The sequence below is a fragment of the Strix uralensis genome, chromosome 1 (genome assembly GCF_047716275.1).
Source record: "Strix uralensis isolate ZFMK-TIS-50842 chromosome 1, bStrUra1, whole genome shotgun sequence".
NCBI classification, from domain to species: Eukaryota; Metazoa; Chordata; class Aves; order Strigiformes; family Strigidae; genus Strix; species Strix uralensis.
In genome coordinates, this window is record NC_133972.1 from 133,699,746 (window position 1) to 133,712,868 (window position 13,123).

At 35.8% G+C, this 13,123-nt stretch overlaps 1 long non-coding RNA gene across 1 annotated transcript in view; it reads left to right on the forward strand.

The window, feature by feature from the left end:
- The window catches only part of LOC141948856 (uncharacterized), a 54,854-nt gene extending 42,982 nt beyond the window's left edge, over positions 1 to 11,872 (forward strand). The window contains exon 3 of the long non-coding RNA XR_012630567.1: positions 11,733 to 11,872. This is a non-coding gene — a long non-coding RNA (uncharacterized LOC141948856). The remainder of the gene's footprint in view (positions 1 to 11,732) is intronic.
- Positions 11,873 to 13,123: the final 1,251 nt, after the last annotated feature.

Here is a 13,123-nt window from a genome sequence, read left to right on the forward strand (position 1 = left end):
TTACAGAACGGGTTATTAGGCAGCAGAATTGATTGCCCAGGGAGGTGGTAGAGTCCCCATCCCTGGAGGTGTTCAACAGTAGGGTCGACATAGCACTTAGGGATGTGGTGTAGTTGGGAACTGTCAATGTTAGGTTAATGGTTGGACTAGCTGATCTTCACAGTCTTTTCCAGTCTAGATGATTCTGTGATTCTGTGAATTTAATTAAGGCCCATGTTTGTAACTGTGATGCAACATTTGAAAAGTAACAGTGGAAGTAACTAGTGACTGTAATCTCTGCTTTCTCAAACCCTGGTCCTCATTCCATCCTAGCCCCATGAGTAAGACACTTCTGCCAGAGAACTTCTCAAGTGACATTTCCCATCAGGAGCAGCACTCATCCTAGCATTGAGATTTCTCAGGATTTGTCCACACACCACGTCGTATTTGGTACTCTCTTTACCACAGACCGAGCTATAGCATTTTCTAATAATCATTGATCCGAAGGAACCATAGAAACCTCATGAAGTGTTTTACTCTTCTGGCAGTTAGATCTATGGCTTTGAGGAGTAAGACTTCAATATAACTGTTGAACCACAACTCTAGTATCAGCCCTTAACCCTTGGCTTAACTGTAGCTATATGATATATGTCCAGAAAGAAGGGACTGTAAAGCATTTGGACCTATTGATGAGAGAATGAATAGTCTTGTTTATATGTGATTATCTTCAGCTACAGTATGGTCCTACACTGAATTATCTGAGTGAACGTTCTCAGGTCAGGATTAGTTCTAACATAGCTGTATGGCAGCCTGCATAGGCCTGCTCCTTTTGAGCAAATCACTTAGCATTTCTGTTTCTTAAATTGTTTGGGTGGGGACAGATGGCTGTGACAGACCTTGTATATTCTCCTCTTCACAGCTTCTCCAATAGTCCGTAAACCCAATCTCCAACACCCTACAATTTCAGTTCTTGGCTTTGTATCACCAAAAATTGTTAGCTGTGCCAAATTTGGGAAGCAGAGTGGTTTTTGAAATATGGAAAAGTATCCAGTAGGGACAAAACTAAAGCTATCAAATTCATTGAACAGATTATAAACCATATTTAAAGCTATTTCTCCATGGGTTAAAAGCTGGTTCATTAACAAAAGATTTAAATGTTTGCCACTCCTCTACCTTGGTACAGCAGAAAAAGTTCTGAAAACATGATAGCTCTGTGCTGTATTGAACAGAATCAAATCCTTCATATAAGCCAAACTTCAGTTCTCTACTAATAAAATCCTACATGTCACTTTATAGAGCATGTTTATTCTGTAGTGAAAATGACACAAATCCTTAATACAGCATCAGTGCTGCCTATTGGGCTTTGTATTCTTATAAATGTTCCCATGGGAAATCTGAAGGTTGGCACTTGTAAACTGTATTTTTAAAATATCACAGATGGGGTGGAACCCAGCATCATGTTGCTTATTACTCTGGTGATCTATCTAATGGTATTCTTTGCTGCTGAAATCTAATAAAAAATAACATTTTTGAAATATTAGATATTGGATTAAAGCTCCTAATTGTCTCTTTCATAACCAAGGAAGGTCCATATTAATAATTCTTTACAGAGCCATTCAAAAGAAGACATCTGTTTCAGCATACATTGTGAAACTCAAATCTGTCCAGTGCAGTTTTATTCATTTGTTACTTTCCATGAACAAATGTGACTGCACATTTATTTAAATCTTTAGAAATGTGGATGAACAAACAGAAGACAAAGTAAAGTTAAACCTGAATTGGAGACATGCTGTTAGGGAAGGAACAGTTCCACCCGCAGTAGGTGGTAAGTGCCCTTGCAATAACCCAGTGTAATAATTCTGATATAGTCAAACTGTGCCTCTCATATTCACTGCCTCAAATGGATGGACAGTTCCAAAAAGAGTGTAAAACCCCCACTTACTTAGTAAAAGGTCATAGGAAAGAGAGAAGAAATGCCAGACTCAGAGGCTGACCTATTCGGAATATAATCACACTTTTTTAAAAAAGACATCTACATTACAAAGGATAGAGGTTTTACTGCACACTCCCCTCTTCTCTAATGCAGCTACTATGAGTAAGATACTCAGAAATTAACAGGGTGTGGCACAAAGTTTTATTATTCAGCCACCATTTCTATTTGAGTTATTAAAAGTTTATGCACTAGAGTGAGGGATTCAAATTTTCAATGTACTCAGGCATCAGTTTTCTGGGTTTGGCCTATTGCTAGAAGGCAATTCTGTCGAAAGCTATGAGGATGACAGTCATGAAAGTGCTGCCCTCTGTTTGCTATAGCTCCTATAGATTGTGAGCGTTTTCAATATTCTCAAGTTCAGTTTTGGAAAGATCACATTTTTATGACTTTGATTCAAGTATGACTGCACTCAGTGCTTTGCAGAGGAAATGGATCCATATAAGCAAAGGAGAAGGTGATAAAATTGGAAAAAAAGGGTGAAGGAATGTTCTTAAGTGACAAATCTATAATGCATGCCCATCTTGGCCTTGAAGACAGAAAGCAATGGTAGGAGAGTAGGGGCTCTGTTTGTTTTATTAAGGAACATATATTCTCTAAGCTGAAGAGTATAGAAAAATTACTCTCCTGTTGATTTCCTGATGTCTATGCCATTGAGGGGCAAAATTGGGATCAAAGTAAACCCTAATTTAAATTTAAACCTGTACCTGCTGTACCAGCAAGACTGAAGTCCGGAAAATTACAGATTTTTCTTCTGCAAATGATCTATTTACTTCAGCAGGAAAGAGTAACAGCATTAGTGGAGTAAATAAGAGCTTGATGCTATCAGGAGCTTCTACTAGATAGACTGCATCTCAGTGATGATCCTTTTTGTTGCTCAATAATGTTTACAATGAGACCCATTCTTGGAACATCAAATCTCCAGAAAAGTGCATCTTTATCACAAGGCAAAAAAATATGTTAATACTGGTTTAATTAGGTAACAAGTGTCAGCTGTCACTGTCATTAAACTAATCAGTATTTGGTACCAAAAACATGCCAGTCAAAGTTGGTGTCTATGAAACTATAATAATACTTCACAATTCTACAGTGCTTTCCACCCCCAGATTATTTTTGCATTTTGCATGTACACAATGTTGGACCTGGTAGGCTGTCTGGAGGAGGCACTTAGCAGGCAGCTGACCTGAAAGACCCTTCATGAAGTGCAAAGAAAACGAAAGCCAGTGTTGCCTCTTGGGGTTCCCTAATGTACCTACAGTGTTACCAGAAGGTTCGGGAAGTTGCATCTGTCAAGTGTGAAATTCTTAAGCTCCAAAAATGCCCACTTAGAGAATTAGGAAACACCTGGAGATTTTCATCCATCAGAATGCTCTCATCTCTTCCTCATATGTAATATATAGCCTATACACACATTTTTTCAGAAGTGTTTTATTGCCCATTTGTTCAAATACACATTTTATGTTTTTATCCCTTTGAAGGTGTGAAAGCACTACTTCTTCTATATTAACAATATGTTTATTCATTTCTGGTGATATGATTTTAGCCTTCGAATGTCAATATTCTGCTCTTGACTGAGTCTATGATGAAGTCTCATCCACTCTATCCCAAGTTTTTATAAATATGAAAATAAGATGACAATGAGGGGTTAAAAGTAGCCTAAGAAAATTCTTAAATAACTTCTTTTTCTGATGCTTTAATTTGTAGCCTTGACCATCATCAGGGGCATAAATTAATTTATAACAGCTGTGGATGAGCATTCAGGGTTGGGACCTGAGTTTTGTATTCAGAGGGATATGCTGAAAGTTAAAAAAACTCATCAGAGTCACCTTAAGTACATGAACATTTCTGGTGCATTTTGCAGTTTTACAGCTTTGCTCCAAAAACAACATTATGAGGTTATACAATGAGACACTTAAACAGCCAAGGGACACAGAAACACTGTCAGAATCACTAGAGTGCAGTTACAGAGCACTTTATAAAGTAATATGAGTAATTGCATGTAACAATTGCCAATATCCACAAGCACTAACAATGTCTGTAGTGCAGTAGGTGAAGAATGCTGTGGCAGACTTTTAAATGATGATTATCTTCTACAATAGTGATTCATTCCAAACTAGCAAGTTTGACATTTCCCTGCAGTGGTTTCTCCTTCACCTACTGCATCTGGCCTTCACTACTGAAAGTGATTTAGTAGTGACAAATTTTGCAAAATTACAGTATTTGGAATCCTCATTGTTCTAGCTAATGTTCTGTTAATTTTGTTCTGGTTTATAAACGTGTTCACAGATTTCTTTTAAGCTGGCAGGTCCCCAGGTACTGTGGAGATGGGATAGGCTGCTTGGTTTTGCTTCATGTAAGAAACAAACCCAAGACATTGTTGGAACTGGTGCACTTCAGCTCTCTGACAGGCAGTGGTGGATTTTCCAAGAGCATTTGTAAGAAAAATGGGTTGGAATAGTCTCAGTATTTAGAATTGCAACAGAAGTCTACTGTTGCTTCCTTGGAGGAGTTTCTCAGAGACACAAGCTGTAAATTGTGGAGAAAAATGAAGAGAATGCCTTTGCTTAATTAGCCTACATCTTCTATAAAACAGTAAACATACAGTGATAGGTTTTGATGAAACAGAAGAATGAACCAATAGAATCCAAGCATCTTAAAATACCTGTTGTAACCTTCCTCTAACTTGCAAAATGGCTTGCTATTTCTTTAAACATCATCCTTTATTCCCAGAGGAATACATCAAGTAATCATAGGAATGCTGAAGGCTTTTGCTAACTAGAAATAAACCCATTTACTGACACTGTCAGGTGGTCAAAAAGATAACCAATTCCCAACAGAGTAGTGGTTGTATGCTTAGTCCCAAAGATGGAAAACTTGGTGTATAGGAAACCAAACTCTGAAGACAAACTTTCAGTGCCATAGTGACCCCTGAATTGTAATGACGATCACTTTGGTCAATGGTCTCTAAAGTGGAGGAGAGGAGAGTTGGAGAAGAATTAACTTAAGAACAAGCTAGTGTCTGAGGACTGGTGGTGCACATGGAAAATTCAGATTCATCTCTCACTGACCAAGCTAAGAAGTCAAGCATTCCACTGATGAATTTCCCAACTAAATGTTTGGTAACTGGTGCATTTCTGTACCAGTTCTTCATTTTTTATAAAATTACATTTTCTAGCTAAACACCATTCATCAAAAAAATCCCAGCCAGCTTTACTTTGAAATTAAAGGGTAAAGTTTATTATGAACAAGCACAGAAAAAAAATTAATCTTTATACATGCTAGTGCTTTAAAAATGTTCATGTAAATTGAGGACCTTGAAAAAAAATTTTCTTTATATATTGAAGTGTAAATACTGAAAGAATAACTAGATGTTGTTCATAGTCCTTTTTTTTTCCTCCAGGGATAACACACAGAACAGCAAATAATGGTACAAATGAGAATAGAACTTTATGCTGTTTGACATAAAATACACAATGGAAAACTAATACAGTTATATCAATAAATCTTTTAAATGCAGAGAATTCCCTCACTCCAGTGTTGTATTATGAATTCAGTAGCATAACACTTTATTTGACAGTTGGTAGCAAAATTTGAACTCAGATTATTAATAACCTTTCCACAGTCTATCATTAATGTCAGTGGGTGCGGTTTAGGAGTTTTATTTTGGCAAGTATAATATGTTAACATATTAACTGACTGCTCGTCTAGTCAGAGCAGAAATGCTAGCCAGGGAAGGCATTTCACGCCAATTCTGAAGGCACTAAAAATAAACTGCTACTTACCAACTGAGACAACTTGGTAAATGTCTGATTTCTCCAGCCTTTGAAGTGCTACATCAACACTTAGTCTAGAGTTTAAGACATTTCTTTCAGTAAGCATTTACATAGAAGAGGACAGTTTGGCTACAGGACATTTACTGCAGATAAATCATGTCAGTGATATCTTGTCAAGTTTAACATCCTGTGAAGTCAACCGGTGTCAGTATGTTCTGCTGAAGAGGACGGCTGTAAAATCAGCCTATGGAGCTCCTGCCTATTGACCTAGACCATGGGACACAGATTCAGTTATTCATATTTTATGTTAGGCTATGAGGTCTGGTTTTAGTGGTACTGGTAAACATGATACCGCAGACTACAGTCGGTACCATATTAAGAGGCCACTGTGTCAGCATGGAATGACATATAAATGTAACTGCACCAAAAACTGAGCTAGATGAGCACTTGACAATTTGTTTTGTATTAAGAAGTGAGCATAAGAGTAGACTGCCAAAGGTCAGTTACAATTTTCCATTACTATTCTTTGTTCTGGGAAGAATTATGCTACTTTACCCTCTTTGGTGTACCGGTGCCATAGGGTAGTCATTGTTCAAGGTTGTCCAAGACTCTCCTAATCCTTGAACTGCTGCTTCATAAGATACAATATCAAGAGAGAGCATATGCTCTCTCTTTTGGTACATGGACTCACAGCCTCTCTGATCACCTTCCTCTCCTTTGAAGCCATGTAAAGCCTGTTAGAAGCTAGCCTTAGAAGATAAATCTGAAGTTAAAGAGAATATAAAAAACTGTGCATGGAAGTTGCCTTGAAGAAATCATCTAGTTACTTCTCCTGCTACCAGGCTGAGAACTCAGACCATCCCTGACAGATGTTTGCTTATAATATTTTTTTAAAAACTTGCAATGAGGGGTCTCAAAATCACTGTGTTTCACTGCTAAATACTGGTGAACTATTTTAACACTAGTTGGAATTTTTTTTCCTATAGCTAGCATAAATGTTTCCTGTTAAAAATGAAGATAATTACTTTTCCTGATCTCACAGGATACAGAGAATATTGATCATTGTCTTTTTTATATGTATTACAAGAAAAGTCACTTTTCAGACTAAGCAATCATAATTTTTTTCAAATTTTCTTTACATTATGCCTTCTAAATCTCTTATAATTCTTTGTTGCTGTGTTCATATTTTATTAATTTTCTTTTCTGAAAGGGTGATGCGACTGCTGAATTATCGTTGGTCTGTCCTCCCAGTTCAATTTGTTTAGTCAATTTTTTTTTTACTTTCTTTCTTGTAACCTTTTCATCTGGGCTATCTTTTCTCTAGTTTGTTTATTAATATATTGTTTAGACAGGTTTAAAAACTTTACTAAGGTCAAGCTAATTTAGATCTATTACTTTCCACCAAACAAAAGATAAATTTTTCTCTCACAGGAGAAAATTATACAGTCTTAACATGGTATGTCCTCAAAATCTGTGTTGATTGCTTCTTGTCAACTTGTTCTTTCAACACTCAGAGATGGATTGTTTAAGAATAAGGACAGCAACGACGGTTGTAGTATGTTCTAATGACTGTAGATGTTAGCTTATCTCATATGCAACACCCTAAAACTGCTTTTATTCCCTTTTCAAGATGATTACTTTACCTCACTCTTCACAGTTCCTCCCCTGTGGATTCTTTCTGCATCTCTAATAGTTAAAATTTTTTTCTTCTCATTCTTTAGTATTCTAAGCATAGAACTTCAGTGCATTTATTTAACTCAAACTTTTTTTTTTTTTTTTTAACCTACTAATTTCCTTTTCTGTCCTGATCCCTATTCTCTTGTTGAAACTAACTTGGTTAAGCATCTTTTCATATTTAACCTCTTGTTTGGGCAAAATGGCATTGGATAGTTCGGTCTGCACTACATCATATGGTCAATTTTCTATTAAGTAATGGACCTAATTTGTCTGTGTTTTTCTTTGACTTCTAAAGGGCTATAAAATCTTCTTAGATATGCAATATTGTGTGAAAGTAAAGCCAGTAGAAATCATATTTAATGATTCCCTTCTGTTTAACATTTTGCCTGAAATCAGAGACATTGGATAGTTGTACAAAAAATAGCACAATTAGTTTGCACTGCGGAAGGTTCCCAAAAGACATATCATGAAGGTATCATGGTACCAATGAACTAGAAAATATTCACCTTTTCTCTGTATTACTGTACCTTGAACGTGTAATTTGGTTTATAGGACTTTTTTTTTCCCCAACAAAGGATTAAAGACAGTGAACAATAAAGACTGATATTAAAGAATGTTTTAAATAGCTAATATGATAGCACCACACTGTTAATGTTACTAGGCTAACTTAATGAAGTGACATTACAATATGATGTATATTGTAACAAATTAATTTTCATAATAACATACAATTTAATCACAGGTAATTTTTCCAGTTTTCACACCACAGCAAATGCTTTCCCCCATCCCAGGTCTGACTTCACTATGTACTTTAATTTAGAACTTTATTTTAAAACTTAAAACTTCCAGTTCTCAAATGCTAAAGGGAAATGGACTATTTTCATACATTGTGTGCCCATTTTCAAGACATTAAAGCCTTATTAAATTCTTTCTTTCTGATCAGATAATTAGAAAATTTGGTTTTGTGAATAACAAAGTGACAGACTGAGATTTTTTTCTAATTGCAAACACTTCCCATACTGCTAATTCAGAATTTCTGTACATGTGGAACATGTGTATTACTTTCAGTGGCACAAGTTCCCCTCCCCCACTATCAAAAACCCCCACCACACATACAAACCCAGCACAGCAATTAAAGGCAATGAGATAGTTGAAAGTCAAGAAATAAATACAGAATTAAAGGCAATAAGTAATTTCCTCTTATTTTAATGCCACTGAACATTTAATGTCAATGTTCTGAGGACAAGGAAATTTCATAAGCATTTTATTTTAATGTCCTTCTTAGAGATATCTGGTTACTATCATATGATTAAATTTCTGTATTTTAAATGCAAAAGCTCTGCCCTTCCTATTCACTCCCAGTAGTTGGTGAGAAAACTGCCAGAAATCCCTGATTTGGCTCCTATGCCAAGGCCCAACCACTGCAATGAAGTTTCAAAAACATTAGGATTCCTTGAGTTTTGAGTCAGTGGGAAATGAAAGATGCTTTTCCTAATTTTATTCCTAGAGTATAGGACACAAGGATACAAAATGACATAGAGGGCATCTCAAAGATAATATAGATCTGTAGAACATATATCTCTCATGCTGCCTTGAGGCCAGGCTGGTTCTAATGTGCACCCAGGGCTCTCCTCTCGTAGGCCCTATACAAATCTTGAAGAAATGATAAAAACTCTTTTGTTTGACACAGAAAAGCTGCAGGGTACAAAGCATAAGGAGCTAAATGAAAAGAGACGGGTGAGCTATGTGGGCTTTTTTGTCTTTCATCCCTCTGAATAATTTATCCAGCAGTAGATGTGTAGATATGCCATATGAAATAATAATATAGTTATTTTGGAATTAGGGAAAATTCCAATTCTTAAGACTGAGAACTGACAGAAAGACAAGAAACAGCAAAGTCTGTATTATTCTTGCATATAATGTTCACTTAAAAGCACAAAGAGTTAATCTTATCATCCTACACATGGTTGCATTTATAAAAGATAAAAATCGCAAACAAGTAATGCACAGTTACTTGTTACATATTCTTCCCATTACAGTTGACAGGTTCATTAATCATACAGTGTATTTTACTATTAGAAGCTGTAAAGAAGATCAAATCTCTTGTAATTTTTCTTCTTCTTTTCCATTTGATAAGTATGTTGTTTCAATGTGCAGATAAAATATAGTGTCAGTCACAAACAGTCCCAAGAGAATTGCAACTCTCTAGTTGGAAAATTCATCCTTATTTGCAATGTAAAATTCCATGGAAAATGCATCATTTCCTTTTTAACTTGACCATTAGATTGAGTAAAATGCATATGCCTGGGTATTCACAAAAGAAGTAATCCAGAATGAAGTGCCTGTGGATATGAGCAATGTTTAAGTAATAGAAATATTGCTTACTGCATGTTGAAAGCATTAGCTATGAATACCCCTATTCATAACATCACATTGATTCATAATTAAAGCCCTGTGAAAATTATAGAGAAAGTTGACATGTTTCACAAGCTGTTCATGGTAAATGTAGCAAATTTTACAGTTTGTTGTGACTTGCCAATAAAGAACTCTCGGGAAGAAAGATAAAGAAGTGATTCTATGATACTGAGTTTTAGCAAGTGTGACTAACACAAATGATGACCTATGCAGAAGACTTAGACTCAGTTTTTCAAAGAAAATTACAAAAACTTTCACTTTAGAAGTAGTAGTCTAACATGTCTAATGAGAAACATTTTGGTGGATGTACAGCAGTAAATTCTAGCCTACATATGAAGAAGAAAAGCCTCAAGAAATAAAAATGACTCAACCCTCTTACCCAATGAAATTGAAGCAAAGCACTGCAAAGCTGTATGCAACTGTGAAGATATACAATGAGGTCTCACTATTCTTTTCTTTTTAGAGGAACAATAGTAATTCTTAGTCCTGCTATGTGTGACATTGAAAAGTGTACACGGTCTGCTTTGTGTTAAGATTTCCACATCAGGTGTCCCACTAAATATTTAGAAAGAAACATTTTGAGCTAGACTATACCAGATGATGCCATGAAGTGAATGTGCATCAAGCTGATTTTCCACAAAACTTTTCAGAAGTATCTGGGTATGTTTGAAGACTTGTGGTTTAAATGTCTTCACAAAGAGGGGAAACAGAATTGTTAATTTTTTCTTACACCATCTTTTGATCCCTGTAAAATCAAATTGGGCTTTCTGTCATACTAAAAAATAAACAAATCTGATGCACACCAATACTGGGTTTACATTTCTTCATTTTTACTAAAATGGAAGTAGAGGTACTGTCCTACATGATAGTGGCTTCCTCTTTTCATGAACATTAACACTTATCTTTTCAGTCCAAAAAATAAAAAAGTACAATATTCATACCTCTCAGTATAAAAAGCCTAAATAAACACTGCTGAGGTTCCCATTCAGATTCTTTCTAAAACGAGCTTTCATAGACAAAGTGAAACTGATTAGACAGGTTACCTCTATATAAAGTCACTGGAAGCTCACTCTGAGACGCCAGCTTGGTAAGGTAATTTATTGGGTGAGTGAATAGTTGGAGCAGTTAAGGAGGAATGCAGGGCTGCTGTACTTTAGAACAGGAGATGAAGTGACTGTTGGTCACTTCTTCATAGTGAGATGTACAAAAGGGCTGTAAAACCACCTCCTAAAGCAGTTCTGATACTGGATGAGGTTCAGGAAGGTTGGGAGGTTGTAATTTATGAAGTCAAGGTTATTAACTAATATTAAGTATAACATTGCTGATACTGCTTGATTTTCTTTCCCTTGTATTTGGAATTTTAAAAAATTGTGTCAATAAAAGAAATTGACATTGGAAGTCTAAATCGGGAATACTTAAAAGACATGTTTGGGTAAAGAGATCAATACACTAAATTGGATAATTGTTAATACACTAGTTGAGGAGTTAAGGCCAAATCCAATGTATTTTATAGAGACATATTTATAGCTAAAGCTACAAGTCTTACCCTGATAGTCGCAGAGTTTTTGAATTAAAACTGCAATCTTGCCAGTGTGTATAAGAATGTATTTAATTTGCATTCAATACAAATGAATATGAGACATGTGCTCATGACAAATGATATCAGCAGGTTTCTCAGCTGGTAACATAGGAATTTAGCTGTTGGAAGCTTGCATTTGTGGAAGGCAAACCAGCCAATGGTGTCTGAATGAGGGAAGGTGGGAAAATGCTGTTGAGCTGAAAAAATTACTTCCGCAGATGTGAGCAAAGTGGCATCTACAAATGTTAAGCAGAAAAATGAAAAGGGGACATTTCATGAAAGTGATGTTGCTTTTTTTTTTTTTTTTTTTTTTGTGCAGCAATAACGATACCATTGATTTCAAACAAAAAGCAAGCTGTGACAAACATCTTGAGAGATATTTGCATAAATGGAGGCTGCAAGCAGTTGAACCTACAGTAGGAAAGACAACTAAAGTAGAAAAAATGGTGAATGAGCTATTTTCTGTGAGAAGAACAAATGCATCATAGAAAAGTTTGCGGATTTCACAGAGGCTTTTGCGCTGCTAATGTTTCATTTCATGTTCTGCACAGCCCTGCTATGAAAACCTACTTGAATGCTGCTTGGGAGAAACATACCTTATGCTGGTGCCATACCTTGTTTAGATCAACTGGGAAAAAAATACCTACCAAATCCTGTCAAAAGTAATTTGAAATTGTTTCTGCACTGTTTCCATTCAAAGACCACTTGACCTTTTTGGAAAAAAAACCCCACATGGACAGTCTATTTCTCCCAGGATGTTTCTCATGTACACTCAAATAAAAATTAAGTTACATTTAGAATGCTAGTTCGTGTTTTACAAACTTTGTTTTCATGTGGTTATGTGTACAGAAAATCTATAAGTGCATTTTCTATGGTTTATTCCCCAGGTCATTTTGGGGAACATCTGCTGATATTTGTGATATAAATGACCTGAAAGCACTATGTTCATCAACACCTTTAATAGCAGCACCATCTTAGTCCTGTGGGAAAAAAGAATCATAGCTTTGGGAAAGGACTCTGGTTCTTAAATCTCATCCAGTAGGTTTTGCTTTTTCAGAAAATATCAAATGGGGGTGGGGGATGGGGGGGTACATAGCTATGAGAAACCCCTCCTGTAATTGAGACCTTTGTGCATTGACTGCATGTTTTTCCAGTGCTAACTTACTTTGAACACAGCCAAGCTAAATATGCTTTGTATCAATTAGTGTTTTCAATATGATTCCCATTTTAAAGAAAACTTATTCATAAGGATGAAGTCCAATGTGATTTCTGATGAGATACCCAAACACAGATTGTTTTTCAGTGCTGAGTATTAGTGCTTTGAGAAGTCTACTGGTGCCTACTAGGACTGTAATATTTTTTTTTTTTCTTACAAGTATGTCTTTCAGAATGACATGCCAAAGAATCAGGAAAGACAACCTCAGCAGAGTTTCATTTCAGAGCAAAGTGTGTGTGCAAACCAATTTTTTTCCTTACTAAACAAATTTATAGCTATTCTTTTCCATAGCTATTTTAATTTTATCTTTTAGTACTGATGCCATTACTAATGTATGCTTTGCTACTAAGATCTCTATTTGTTGGTTGAAGTCAAATCTACATGAACTGGTAGCCTTGGGTGTTAATGTTGAAGAATGCTGACATTTACCATGAAATTCTTTGAAAGTATCCTGTCAAAATCATAGCCATATGAGGTCAGTGGTGAGAAAAGCA